We start from the raw sequence: 15,561 nt of genomic DNA on the forward strand, positions 1-15,561 counted from the left end.
TATTATTCCATCGGGACAACTTTTAAACAGATGAGGATCTTCCCAGAAATAGTGTTTTATTTCACTGAAGAATTTCTTTCGTCTTTGGTACGATAATCCTTTTTCAAGGAATCCACATACTAAATAGTTTGCATAGTCTGCAAACCATGGAATTTCTTTATAATCTATCTTCAATAGATATTCATCAGGAAAGTTGTCTTGTATGGCCGATTCATTTAGAACTTCTAATTCGGGATTTTCAAGACGAGAAAGATGATCAGCGGCGAGATTTTCTGCTCCTCTTTTATCTCGGATTTCAATATCAAACTCTTGTAAGAGTAAGATCCAACGGATTAATCTTGGTTTAGCATCTTGTTTTGAAAATAGGTATCTAAGAGCAGAATGGTCGGTATAGACCACCGTTTTTGCTAGAACGAGATATGATCGAAATTTGTCAAAAGCAAAGACAATAGCAAGGAGTTCTTTTTCAGTAGTTGTATAGTTTGTTTGTGCTCCTTGTAACGTCTTACTAGCATAATATATAGGTTGAAATCGTTTTTCAATCCTTTGTCCTAAAACGGATCCCATTGCAAAATCACTTGCATCGCACATTAGTTCAAATGGTAGATTCCAATTTGGTGTTATCATGATCGGCGCATTAGTAAGTTTTTCTTTAAGAATATTAAAAGATTTGATACACTCATCTGAAAAGATGAATGGAGCATCCTTTTCTAGGAGTTTATTCATAGGAGTGGCAATTTTAGAAAAATCTTTTATGAAACGTCGGTAAAAACCGGCATGCCCTAGAAAACTCCTAACTCCTCTAACATTGGTGGGATGTGGAAGTTTAGCAATTATATCTACTTTAGCTCTATCCACTTCAATTCCTTCTTTTGAAATTTTATGACCAAGAACGATGCCTTCTTTAACCATGAAATGGCATTTCTCCCAATTAAGAACTAGATTTGATTGTTCGCATCTAATTAGCATTCGTTCCAGATTAACTAGACATGATTTAAATGTATCACCGAAGACTGAAAAGTCATCCATGAATACTTCCATGCATTCTTCTATCATGTCATGAAAAATCGCCATCATACACCTTTGAAAGGTTGCAGGGGCGTTGCAAAGTCCAAATGGCATGCGTTTGTAAGCAAAAGTACCATAAGGGCACGTGAATGTGGTTTTCTCTTGATCTTCGGGTGCTATTGGAATTTGAAAATATCCGGAAAATCCATCTAGAAAACAATAGTAACTATTTCCGGCTAATCTTTCCAACATTTGATCTATGAAAGGTAAGGGAAAGTGATCTTTTCTGGTGGCGTCATTTAATTTTCTATAATCAATACATACACGCCATCCTGTTACAGTCCTAGTAGGAATAAGCTCATTTTTCTCATTTGTAATGACAGTCATGCCACCCTTCTTAGGCACGCATTGAACTGGGCTTACCCATGGACTATCAGAAATTGGATAAATTAAACCTGTATCTAGCAGTTTAATAATCTCTTTCTTTACTACATCTTGCATATTAGGATTTAGTCTTCGTTGGCGTTGCACATACGTTTTATGACCTTCTTCCATAAGGATTTTATGTGTGCAATACGAAGGACTTATTCCTTTAATATCATGAATCTTCCATGCAATGGCTGGTTTATGAGCTTTCAACACAGAAATGAGTTGTGATTTCTCATTTTCAGTAAGATAAGACGATATTATTACAGGTAATTCAGATTCACCATGTAAATAAGCGTATTCCAAATGGTTTGGAAGTGGCTTTAACTCTAATTTCGGAGGTTCTTCTATCGATGATTTATATCGATATCTGTCTTATTCTTTTAGCATTTGAATTTCTTCTGTTGTTGGTTCATATCCATTAGCTATAAGTGTAGCTAACATTTCAGCTTCATCAATTGGTTCATTACCTTCTCCTAAAGAACATTCTCCTGTTCCTTGTAATTCTGGAAATTCTTCTAATAATTCTGCATGTGCATCTATAGTTTGAATATAATAACATGTATCATCTGCAGATTGCGGTTGTTGCATTGCTCTATCAACTGAAAAGGTGACACTCTCATCCTCTATACTTAGGGTCAGTTTCTTACCGAACACGTCTATCATTGCTTTAGCCGTGTTTAAGAATGGTCTTCCTAATATGAGAGGAACTTGAGAATCTTCTTCCATGTCCAGAACAACAAAATCTACTGGAAATACTAAAGTACCAACTTTAACTAGCATGTTCTCCATTATCCCTCTAGGATATTTTATTGATCTATCGGCTAGTTGTATGCTTATTCTTGTTGGTTTCAATTCTCCAAGGTCTAGTTTATTGTATAGTGAATACGGCATTAGATTTATACTAGCACCTAAGTCTGCCAATGCTTCTATTGAACTAAGACTTCCCAGAAAACATGGAATTGTGAAACTTCCTGGATCAGATAGTTTTTCTGGTATCTTATTCAACAGCACTGCTGAACAATTAGCATTCATAGTAACAGCCGAGAGTTCTTCCATTTTATTTCTATTTGAAATTAGATCTTTCAAGAATTTAGCATATCTAGGCATTCCTGAAATCACATCAATGAAAGGAAGATTTACATTTATCTGTTTAAACATATCCAAAAATTTGGATTGCTCGGCTTCAAGTTTCTCTTTCTTCATTTTACTCGGGTAAGGAAGTGGTGGTTGGTATGGTTTAACATAAGGTTTAGCCTTAACTGTGTTATCTTCATTAACCTTTTCAACTACCGGTTCTTTTTCCTTATCTTGATCAGGTTGTGGTTCTTGTGGAGTAGGAATAGTTTTATCAGAAGTTACAGGTATTTCAGGTGGTTTAAGTGTTGTACCACTTCTTGTGGTAATGGCTTTAGCTGTTTCATTCCGGGGGTTAGCATTTGTATCACTAGGTAGACTTCCTGGTTTTCTTTCACCTATTAACCTTGCTAGGTTACTTACTTCTTGTTCCAGATTTTGAATAGAAGCTTGTTGATTTCTAAATGCTTGAGCATTTTGTTCATTAGTTTGTTTCTGAGAAGTAAAAAACTGTGTTTGAGTTTCAACTAGCTTTGTCATCATATCTTCTAAATTCGGCTTTTTATCATCGGTTTATTGTGGTGGTTTGTTTTGAAAATTAGGTCTTTGCTGATTGTAAGTATTATTGGATACTTGTTGATTGCTAGGACCTTGTTGGTTGTTGTATGGAATATTTCGGTTATAATTCTGGTTTTGATTGTAAATCGGTCTTGGCGGTTGATAATTATTCTGATAATTAATTCCAGGCCTTTGGTTTATGTATGAAATATTCTCTCTTTGTTCCATTGTTAATTCAATACTGAGACAATCTTTTGTCAAATGTGGTCCTCCACACTGCTCACAACTAATTCGTATTGAGTGAATATCTTTAGTCATCTTTTCCATTCGTCTCTCCACAGCATCTATCTTTGCTGAAATGGAATCTAAGTCATGGCTAGAATCGGCTCTAGCTGCTTTAGATGATCTAACGATATCTTTTTCTTGGTGCCACTCATGTGAGTGGGAAGCAGTGTTATCAATAATTTTGTAAGCATCAGTTTCGGTTTTCTTCATAATAGAACCACCAGCTGCTATATCTATGTCTTTTCTTGTAGTGATGTCGCATCCTTGGTAGAATATTTGTACTATTTGACAGGTATCTAAACCATGTTGCGGACATCCTCTTAACAACTTTCCATATCTTGTCCACGCCTCATATAGAGTTTCATTCGGTTTCTGTGTGAACGTAACAATTTCTGCTTGAAGTCTTACGGCTTTAGATGCCGGAAAGAATTGTTTAAGAAATTTGTCAACTAAAACGTCCCAGGTATCGATCGCCCCTTCAGGTAACGATTCCAACCAATCTTTGGCTTCTCCCTTTAAAGTCCAGGGAAATAACATGAGATATATCTGTTCATCCTCCACTTCTCGGATTTTAAATAGTGTGCAGATCCTATTAAAGGTACGTAGATGTTCATTTGGATCTTCCTTCGGCGCACCACTAAATTGGCATTGATTAGTCACCATGTGTAGAATTTGTCCTTTGATTTCATAATCTGGCGCATTAATGTCTGGATGAGTAATTGCGTGACCTTGGCCAGTGCGTTTAGCTCTCATTCGGTCTTCCATACTTAAAGGTTCCAGATTTTCCATAATTGAATTTGTTGAATCGGAATCACTAGAAGATTCTGATTTAATGGTTCGTTCCTCAACAATCTCTGTTTGAATGATTGGTGGTTCCGGGGGAAAGTTTAGTGGTTCAGGATCTACGAATCGTTCCTGAATATTCTCCGGATTCTCAATTGTGAGGTCGGGTTCAAAAAATGGATTATCGGAAATTTGAACTGAAGTACTTGGTCGACTGGATGACGATTCTAAAGAAAAATCAATGGCAGTAATATTTGCTAAATGTCTTAATCTAGTTACAGGTGGTGAACGTACAAAAGGTGGTGAACGTCTTGCTCGGTGCATTCACTGAATATCCTATAGTTTTTAAAAGGAAAGAAAAATTATAATAAGTTATCCAATCAATAGACTTTACTGATTTTTCCTACGTTTCGAATAGCCAAAAGATGCAGCAGTGGGGCAGGATTCGTTTGGTCTCAATATAATTGATGACTGTTTGGCTCCAATAATCCGGTCCACATACAAATCCAACTATTACTACGAACCAGAAAATTTTGATGTCTATTAATTTAACCACTTAAAATAAATTTTCGTAATTTTAAGAAAATTTAGATAAGAAGTAGAATAAAAATCTATGTCCTAAAACTAGAATAGCGAGAAATAAGAAAGAAAAAGAGTTCGTCGAAAAAGGTCGAAAAATAAAAATGGTTGAAAAATAAAAGGTGACGAAAAAATAAAAGAAACTTATAACACTTAAAAACACTTGACTAACCTAACCTTATTACTACAACTAACTTAAAATTATAATCGCAAATTGAGATTACTAATTGGAATGATAATTGGTACATAGTAAAAGGTGTCTAAAAATATTAAAGCTTACAGGAAAAACTATATCCCAAATGGAAATAACTTAAAAAGAAACTAAAACTTAAAAAGGCGTCGCAAAATTCTAAAGCACCTAAATTTTAGTCTAAAGAAAAAGCACTTAAAGAATTCTACGGCAAAGCCTAAAAATCTAGAAGTAAAAATAACTATTGCAAAAACTAAGTTTAAAACTAAATATGAGCGAAAAATACAAATATTACGCTAAAACGATTGAAAAAGGACAAAATATAAAAATATACAAAAAGTTGTAAAAAGTACAATTTTTATAAAAAATATTATTTTTATATTATTTATTTATTAAAACTACTAATTTTATAAATTAATTAAACTAATTAATACTAAAAAAAACAAATTAAATAAAAAGAAACTAAACTAATTAATAAATAACTAAAACCTATTTTAGGGTTTTTAATTAAATAATAATAATAATTATTATTATTACACCGTAATTAATGCCTGATTAGGGCTTCTGTCGCGTGTCAGAGTACCTCCGCGAGTCGCGGTATTTCAAACAGCAAACCCCGCGAGTCGCGGGGTTCAGAAATTCAACTCGGGTGCAGTTTTAAATCGACGCGTTTTTTTTTATTTTTTTTTTATTTTCTGTTTTAAATTTTTCTATTTTATAATCTAAAATTTATATATAATAAAAACTTATATTTAAAAACTAAAATAAAAATAGAATTACTTTATAATTTTATAAATAAAAATCTTAAAACTAGATTTATATATATATATATATATATATTTTCGGTTTTTATATTTATAAAATATATTTATAAAATAAATTAAATAAAACTTATATTTTTACAAACTAAAGAAACTTTATAAAACTTAAATATTTATCAAACTCCTAAAAATATTTATATTTTTGTTTTTCTTTTTATATTTTCGAATATTTAAAACGTATTTTTATAAAAACGAATTTTAATAAAAGTAAACTAAAAATCTTTTTTTTTTATTAGCGTTGCGCTTCCGGCTTTTAAGAGAGTCCCCGGCAGCGGCGCCAAAAATACTTGATGTTTTAGCAGAGTAGTATATAAAATAGCTTATTTTTAGCAGGAAATACTATTAAATACGATACAATTTTACACAAGATATTTATTTATTTATAGAATGGATATACTTAAACCTTGCTACAACACTTATAGGCAGTGTACCTAATCGTACAGTAGTGTAGTTTTTAGTAAGTCCGGTTCGTTCCACGGGGAATCTTTTTAAACAAAGCTTAACGCTATATTAGTTTACTTTTATAAAAATACAAATATATATATATAAGTAATATTATTATTATAAAGGGGGGGTTTTACCGTTTAATGACCGGTTTGTCGATTTTAAAACTTTAGTCGCAGTTAAAACCAAATAAATACAAGACTTTAAATTAAAGCATAAAGTAAATAACGATAATGAAATTGCGAATAATAAAAGTGCGATAAAATAAACTTGCGACAATTAAAAAGTACGATAATTAAAAGTGCAATTAAATACAATAACAATAAAAATGCGATAATTAGAAGTGCAATTAAATATAAAATAAAGGAAATTAAATATGAAATAAAAGAATTATGCTTATTTAAACTTCCATAATCATGATGTTTGACGTGTTGATTTTAGTTTTATGCCCATGGGTTAATTGTCCTTTGTCCTGGATTATTTAATATGTCCGTCTGGTTTTTGTCCATAACAGTCCATCAGTCATAAATATAAAGTGCGAGTGTCCTCGTCAAATTATTCTTATACCCGAAGTTAAATATTCCAACTAATTGGGGACTTAAACTGTAACAAGATTTTAATACTTTGTTTAATAATTACATCAGAATGTCGACTGAGTGTAACCCAAGGTTTTAATATTTTGTTATCAATTATACCAAGTGTCCTTATACATAATTTCACCCCTGTTTTAATTATTCTAGTGGCTATTAATCCATTCCCGTGTCCGGTTAAATGAACGATTATTCGTACATATAAATACCGCGCCCATCGTGTCCGATTGAGTGTATATGGTAATTTATAGGGACGCCCAATTGTAAATCTTTATATTAACATTAACAAACTATCATTTAGTTAAACAAATATAAAGCCCATTAATAGCTCATAGTCTAATTTCCACAAGTGTCGTTCTTTTGTCCAAACCCCAATTATGGTACAAAGCCCAATTACCCAATTTTAATAATTAGCCCAACATCATGATTACTTCGTTTTAAATAAGCATAATAATAACTTAGCTACGAGACATTAATGTAAAAAGGTTGAACATAACTTACAATGATTAAAAATAGCGTAGCGTTACACGGACAGAATTTCGACTTACACCCTTACAACATTCGCTAACATACCTTTATTATTAGAATTATAATTAAAATTAAAATATAAATTATAAATATATATATATATTTTACGTATGAATGAGGAGAAGAAAAAGATGATTTTTTACGATCAGAATGCGCGAGCTTTATAGGGAGTTTCTGAAATTGGGGTTCCGCTACTCACGGCCATTTTGGCCTTCAAACTCCGCGAGTCGCGGAGTTTACTTTTACAGCTCACACAAGCTTGGCTCTTTGTTTACCGACGGTTTTAAATATAAATATAATATATTAAATAATTATAAGAATTATTTAAATATTATATTATATTTATGTGCATAGTTGACTTGTAATTTTTAGTCCGTTGCGTCGAGCGTTGAGAGTTGACTCTGGTCCCGGTTCCGGATTTTCGAACGTCCTTGCGTACAATTTAATATCTTGTACTTTGCGTTTTGAATCTTGTACTCTTGTAATTTCGAGACGTTTCTTGTCAATAATTGGAACCTCTTTGATTGTCTTTTGTACTTTTTAGCTTTTTGGTCGTTTGCGTCTTCAATTCGTCGAATCTGTCTTTTGTCTTCACCTTTTATTATTTAAACGAATATCACTTGTAAATAGAACAATTGCAACTAAAAGCTTGTCTTCCTTGAGGAATAATGCTATGAAATATATGTTCGTTTTTAGCATTATCACCTCCATATTAATCACTATGAAGTTTGCAACAAAGGTCAAACTTCCCACGTTAACAAGTAAATTATTTGCTATTCCAACCGGGTGTTTAATGGTTAGGTCAAATGATTGAACACCTATTTTGGTTGGTTTTAATTTACCCATACCTAATCTTTTGTATAAGGAAAGAGGCATAATATTTGCACTTGCTCCTAAATCTGCGAGTCCATTATATACAGCACCATCATTAAGCAAGCAAGAAATGATAAATTCATCCGGGTCTTCTGCTTTAGTAAGTCGAGTTAGTTTGTAAACCTTTTTCAGGTGTTCTTTTCTTGGTTCTTTCACTTCTATTTGAACTTCTTGTTTACATTTTTATTCATTTCTTGGAATGGGAGGTTTGTATAAGAATTCTTCTTCATCACTCCAATTTGAATCCTCCCTATTTTCCAATTTTGATTTTTCATATGTTGTTGATAACATATTTATGTTTTCATTTTTAGAGTTTTCTTGGGTGGTGAAATTATGATTGACTTCATTGTCAACTTCCATCGGACCATGTATGTAATGTTTAACTCTGTGACTATTAACTTTAAATTCAATTCCATTTGAATTTATTAACTCTACTGTTCCATATGGGAAAACTCTAGATATCATTGAATTCCATGAGTTTGTAATTCTCAATCTTTAAGGTCAATCTCAAGGATTGAGTAATATCAGTCTTAAAAGCTGATTTTTGATCTTTTAAGGAGATTATCCTTTCTGGGGATCTGATTCATTAGTCTTATCCAGCTAATTTGCACGGCGTCCTCCCTATTTTACAAGACAGATCCTCTCATGGTTAGGATAAGTCTGACCACTTGGCGACCATGTTTGATGCTGAGGTCCGTGGATTTTCTGCTGATTTTAGAGATGACTTTTCTAGATTTTTCATCAACCTACAGCTGGTCTGGATGATAACTTCCTGACCTAAATCAAGAAGCGCGTTTCTTTTTTCGGAAGACTTTACTTCCTTTTAATGATGGAATTGATTCATCGTGTAGATCCATCTTTCTTTCAAATAAATTACAGTAAATTGGGTAAAACTGTTTAGATTAGTCTAAAGCAAAAGTATTTTCAATCATTTGTTACAAAAATATGTGACATATGTTCAAAATAACTTGGTAATTTTTCCCACACTTGGCTTTTATTTTCCTTTTTATTGTCCTCTATTCCATATTAAATGAATTCTAACATTTTGGGTTGTTTCTCAATTTATGTCCTTTCCGAGGTAACAATAATTTCGGTGTTAACACCTAGTTTTATCGTTCATAAATATGTATAAACATGATTTTGAGTTCATTTAATTGAAAATTTTGAAAATTTTTACTAGAATTGGGTAGTCAATATATAAGACTAGGGCTGTTCTTTATTATCAGAGAGCACTAGATTCTAATACAACTACTGCGTTACTAGTATTTTTAATGGTAACCAAGTGTTTAAGTTAAAAATTTTAAAAATCCGAAATAATTTAACCCCTTCCCACACTTTTTAGGAACACAATGGACCGGGCTTATCCATGGACTGTCTGAGATTGGGTAGATTGGACATGCATCTAGCAATTTAATGATTTCCTTCTTGACAATATCTTGCATATGAGGATTTAGTCTCCTTTGACGTTGCACCATTGGTTTGGAATTTTCTTCCATTAAGATCTTGTGAGTGCAATAAGAAGGACTAATTCCTTTTATATCATGGATTTTCCATGCAATAGCCTGTTTGTGGGCCTGTAACAAGGAAACAAGACGTTCTTTTTCATGTTTAGAAAGAAGTGAGAAAATAATTACCGGAAGCTTCGAATCTTCCTGAAGGAAAGCGTACTCAAGATGATCAGGGAGCGGCTTAAGCTCCAAAATTGGAGGTTCCTCAATTGAGGGTTTACTCCGATACTCGCTATCCTTGTTCAGTTGTTCTAACTCCGCCTCAGTTGGTTCATACCCATTTGCCATCAGTGTAGCCATCACATCTATTTCTTCTTCAAGAAATTCTTCATCTCCACTCGCCAAATCGTATACACCTGTTTCATCTGATTCAGGAAATTCCTGCAAGAACTCATAATGCGAATCTATACTTTGCATAAAATAAAAAGTATCATCTGAAGATTTTGGATATTTCAATGACTTGTCAATTGCAAAAGTCGCACTAGCTTCACCAATTCTAAGGGTCAACTGCTGGTCATAAACATCAATGACACATCTTGTGACACCGCTAATTTTTTTTTTTATTTTATTTTTTTTCATACGTGGCGGAAGCATTAACATTAATTAAATACGATATCAACAATTGTACAAACCGATGTCACGTGTCATTAAAACAAATTACATATTAACATGAAAAGATGTAAATACATTCTGTTATCAAAAGTACACGGTTCATATTCCAAAAGACCACATCAGAGTTAACCCTGTCAAACATAACATCGTCATGCCCGTCTTCTCCCCAAAATGCGTCATTTACAAAAGCTAATAACCTGCAGGGAGGAGATGGAGGGGAATTAGCACGAAGCTAAGTGAGTACGACTAACTACATGCCATAGCATACACAAGTGTTATACTAATCATGTCACATAGTCTAACATACAAACATCACCCAAGTGCCGTCTACAGAGACTCTGGCGGCTCGGCCAAACCATTAACCACCAACTGATCGGACTGGGGCTTACCAGAAGTTCCTCCACCACCGTATGTATATACATAATCCACACGCGACGGACGCGTCTTTCACATATATATACACCACGGCTGTCTAGGCTACCACAGAGGAACCCAACCCGCAGGTTGATCTCTCCTACCGAGGCTACCACACAATAGGGACGCACTGGGCTCCAGCAGACAAGCATCAACTAACATGCAGTCATCACAAGAACTAACTAACCACAACAATAAGTATATCTAACAAGCATGGCAATCATAATATAACATGCTTCTATATACTATATTCTCGAGTTAGTCCCACTCACCGATTACCAGCAAACGAGAAGGTATTCAGCTATCTAATCACTGAACCTTCTCTTTCTCCTTTTCTCCTGAGAAAAACATATCCACAAGTTAGTTTCTGTTCGTTAACATCAAATAACACAATATAAAAAATTTTGTCAGAAAAAGTGTCCGCTAAAACTTTTTGCTTAACACTTATGCACTTTCAAAATTTACATCAAATCATCAAAATATAAACGGGCAGCATAACGGATAAAAATCAACACTTAGGTAAAATATTCTGCCGTGGACACTCAGTCGGTCGACTGACTCTTACAGTCGGTCGACTGTCGACACAACCGGTCGACTGACCTTCCCAGTCGGTCGATTCATTTGGTATTACATCAATCGGCCGAAGGTAAATCTCAGTCGGTCGGTTCACTCAATAGTCGGTCGGTTGTCTTCGTCAATCGGCCGGTTCAACCCTCAGTCGGTCGACTGTCGACCGACAGTCGGTCGACTGTGTTCATCTTCATCAGAAACTAAACAAAGGCTACGGACTTCACGATGAAATCCTTAAATCTCGATCTAGAGCTCGTTTTAAACACCAAAATCGACTACAACTTATTCACTACTTGTTATAGACTCAAAACCCACAACAATTTGACTATAACAACACTTAAATCACTTGTTTTGACACAAATTTACACTTTTATGAAAACTAACACAAAACCTTAAATTTCTCAAAGATTAGAGCATGGAAGCTTGTGATCCTTACCTTAAACGAATCAGTGAATCACAAGGAACACAAAGATATGAACAATTTGAGCTCTAGGTAAAGATTAAGGATTAGGGTTTGATTGTAGGTGGAAGGAAAAGTACGGTGTTTAGAGAAGAAGGGTCTAGAAATGGAAAGAAAGAACACGGACTAGTCACTAAATTGGGTTTAATTCCCACACTGTACGATACACGGCTATTTATCAGTTATCTGATATCTTTCGTACGTCATTTGGCAACCCAAACGGAGTCCAAATTAAATAAACAAACCTGTTCTGTGACCCTTGTCACAAACTGATCCTAACCACATCATTATTTAATAATAAATATTAAATAAAAATAAAAGCATATAGTAACACAATACAAACTTAAGGGCAATCTAGTAATCTTACATCTAGGCCTGATTGAGGATGTTACACATCTAACAGTATTTAAAAATGGTCGACCCAAAATAATTGGTATTCTTTCATCAACTTCCATGTCTAAAACCACAAAGTCTACCGAAAAAATCAGATTGCCGGTCTTAACTAACATATTCTCTATTATTCCTCGAGGGAATTTTATAGAGCGATCAGCTAGTTAAATAGCCATTCGTGTGGTATTGAGTTCCCCAGGGGCTAATTTAAGGTAAATCGAATAGAGCATTAAATTTATACTAGTCCCCAAATCGGCTAATTCCCTCATACAATCAAGGTCACCCATTAGACATGGAATAGTGAAACAACCCGGATCTTGAAGCTTTTCGGGAAGTGTATTGGACACCAGCGCTGAACATCTAGCATTTAAAGTGACCGATGGAACGCTTTCCATCTTCTTGCGGTTAGTAAGTAAGTCTTTTAAGAACTTAGCATACTTGGGCATACCTGAAATCACATCAATAAAAGGCATATTTATGTTAATTTGTTTAAACATATCTAAAAATTTTGACCTTTCGGCTTCGAGCCTTTCTTGTTGTTGCTTCCTTGGGTATGGGAGCGGTGGTTGATATGGCTTCACTACGGGTTTCTCCCATTCTTCCTTCTCAACCACTTATTCGGGCTCCTTAACCGGTTCATCATTTTTGTTCAACGGAACACTGAAATCAGAATCTTCGGGCATTATTGGAGCTTCATATGTTAGACCACTCCGTGTGGTGATAACATTGGCGTGCTCAATTCGGGGGTTATTAGTAGTATCGCCCGGTAAACTCCCTGGTTTTCTTTCACTAAGTAAACTAGCCAAACCACTCATTTGCTTCTCCAAATTCTGAATTGCGGCTTGTTGGTTTTTAAATTGGTGTTCATTTTTCTCGTTTGTTTGGCTTATATTGGTAACAAGCTGGGTTTGAGATGCAATTAACTTCTCCAACAAACTCTCCTTATTTGACTTTTTCTCTTCGTTTTGGGGTTTTTGATAGAAACCCGGAGATTGTTGTTGGAACCCATTACTTGACCCTTGTTGGTAATTAGAATTTTGACCTTGAGGGTTGTATGAGTTGTTGAAGTTTCGGTTAAATTGGGCTCTTCCTTGAAATTGATTATTATTTCTTTGGCTTATGAAAGCCACTTCTTCTTTCTGAGCCATTGTTAAACCGGCATCACAATCTTTTCCTAAATGGAGACCACCACAGTATTCACAACCTACCTTCATACTATGGATTTCCTTGTTGATCTTTTCCATGTTTCGAGCAACACCGTCTATTTTCACACTTAGGGAACTAAGGTCATCATAAGCACCTGCGCTTTGGACTTGAGCATGACGAGTAATTGGTCGTTCTTGATGCCACTCATGAGAATAATCAGCTTGCTTCTCGATTATCTCATAAGCTTCTTGCTCGGTTTTGTCCATGAGTGAACCTCCGGCCGCTTGATCAATGGAAATTCTGGTTGCAACATCACAACCCTTGTAAAAGATTTGAACTTTTTGGAAGGTATCCAAACCATGGTTTGGACAACCTCTTAGCATTTTGGAAAATCGATTCCATGCTTCATACAAGGTTTCCATCGGCTTTTGACAAAATTGGGTAATTTCTTGTTGGAGTCTCGCGGACTTAGAAGCTGGAAAATATTTCTTAAGAAATTTTTCCAACATACCGTCCCAAGTTTCTATCGTAGCCTTGGGCAATGAATCTAACCAACTCCATGCTTCCCCGTGGAGTATCCATGGGAAAAGTCTTAAAAATATGGATTGATCAGTGTTCGGTTGAAGCTTGAATAGAAGACATATCTCTTGAAAAAGATGAATATGCTCATTTGCATCTTCATTCGGACCACCACCAAATTGACATCTGTTGTTAATCATTTAGAGAATAGGTCCTTTTATTTCAAATTTTACCTCACCAGGTGTCTGAGTAATTGCACTTCCTTGTCAGGTTCGGGTTGCCATCATCTTGGCCGCCATTGATTGTCTTGGTACCACCGGTCTTGCCTCTCCTTCCGTTTCAAAATTTGGAGGATGAACGGGTTCACCAAATTCAGAGTATCTTGGCTTGGTTGTACTTGATTCTGAATCAAAAGTTTCTTGATTTGATGAAGATTCAAAAATTTCAAGTACTTCTTTTGGAATTCTACCAAGCTTTCTATCAGGTTCTGTAAGCGGTGTAAGTAATGGAGAATCTGAACTTCGGGTATGTGGCATATGCAACCTAAAATCTGTCAATCACACAACTAACAAAACTATTAAACGCACCGATTCTATAAGTTTAAAAATCAAAGACTATTAATAATTTAAAAAAAAATTAAGAAACTACTTAATCACAAATTAGTTAATAATTCTATTTTGACACAAAACTGTCCCCGGCAGCGGCGCCAAAAACTTGATGTGCAAAACATGGTATATGAATTGTTGTATGAAATATAATGGAAAAATACTGATTAAAGATTGCTACACACTAACGGGCAGTGTACCCGATCGTGTAGTAGTATAGATAATGGTTTAGTTCCGTGTATCGTTCCAAGGACAATTTGTACGAGTCAAACTACAATTAGAAACTATATTATGATCAACTAATTAAATGAAATGAAAGGTACGAGATTTATGGTTTTGTGGCTATTTAACGATTAGCCAAATCAGAGAAGGTTAAAAGTAAAAACAATATTTTTGGTCTTTTAAATTTATAATGAAAACAAATGCAAAGAAAACAAATAAGATAGTTTGATTTAGATCAAAGAGACGAAATGTTCATCTAGATATTTTACCCTCGGTATTGGATGTAAGTTATATTGTTAAGACCCGATTGAATGAATATGTGTGTAAGTTATCTAATAGGTTCACCAAGAGTTCTCTTTAGTAAACAAGCAAACACAATTACAAGATCAAGGGTTCCCTTTTCACTATAGTTCTTGTATTTGTAATCGGATAACTTAACTAGTTCTAAGGCTTGAAACTTGACTTCTATGTTCATAGTTATCAATAATTGTAAAAACGTTCGTTGCATACAATTCATTCCTATATCGTCTAACCAATTGAATCTAATTTACCCCCTTGGTCCGGTTTAGTAAACAATCAATCTAAGACAAGTTGATTGTAAATCAATATGATAAATTAACAAGAGTTCTCTTTATCAACAATATATCAATTAACTAGATACAAATGATTTTTAACATCAATAAGCATGTTCTTGATTCAAGCATTAAAACTATCACACAAATTACATTCAATCAATAAGTTTACATCCAATACTTTGGTTATTAATCTAGACAAACATTATAGAACTAGCCAACAATCATGATAACAAGCAAAATAACAATCAAATGATAAGTAGAATTCATTGTTTGAGAACAAGAAAACAACCTACTAGAAGAATGAATCTTGGATGGAGAAGGTTTTGATTCTTGATTCTTGGATGTTAAGCCTCTTCAAAAAGCTTGGAATTCTTCAAT

The 15,561-nt window shown here is 34.3% G+C and overlaps 1 non-coding gene across 1 annotated transcript; it reads left to right on the forward strand.

Annotated features, from left to right (window-relative positions):
* The first annotated feature begins 13,616 nt into the window (after positions 1–13,616).
* LOC139865113 (small nucleolar RNA R71) lies at positions 13,617–13,723 on the forward strand. Its single transcript, XR_011764639.1, has one exon. It is a non-coding gene; the product is annotated as a small nucleolar RNA R71 (small nucleolar RNA).
* Positions 13,724–15,561: the final 1,838 nt, after the last annotated feature.

Source organism: Rutidosis leptorrhynchoides, chromosome 8, assembly GCF_046630445.1.
Source record: "Rutidosis leptorrhynchoides isolate AG116_Rl617_1_P2 chromosome 8, CSIRO_AGI_Rlap_v1, whole genome shotgun sequence".
NCBI classification, from domain to species: Eukaryota; Viridiplantae; Streptophyta; class Magnoliopsida; order Asterales; family Asteraceae; genus Rutidosis; species Rutidosis leptorrhynchoides.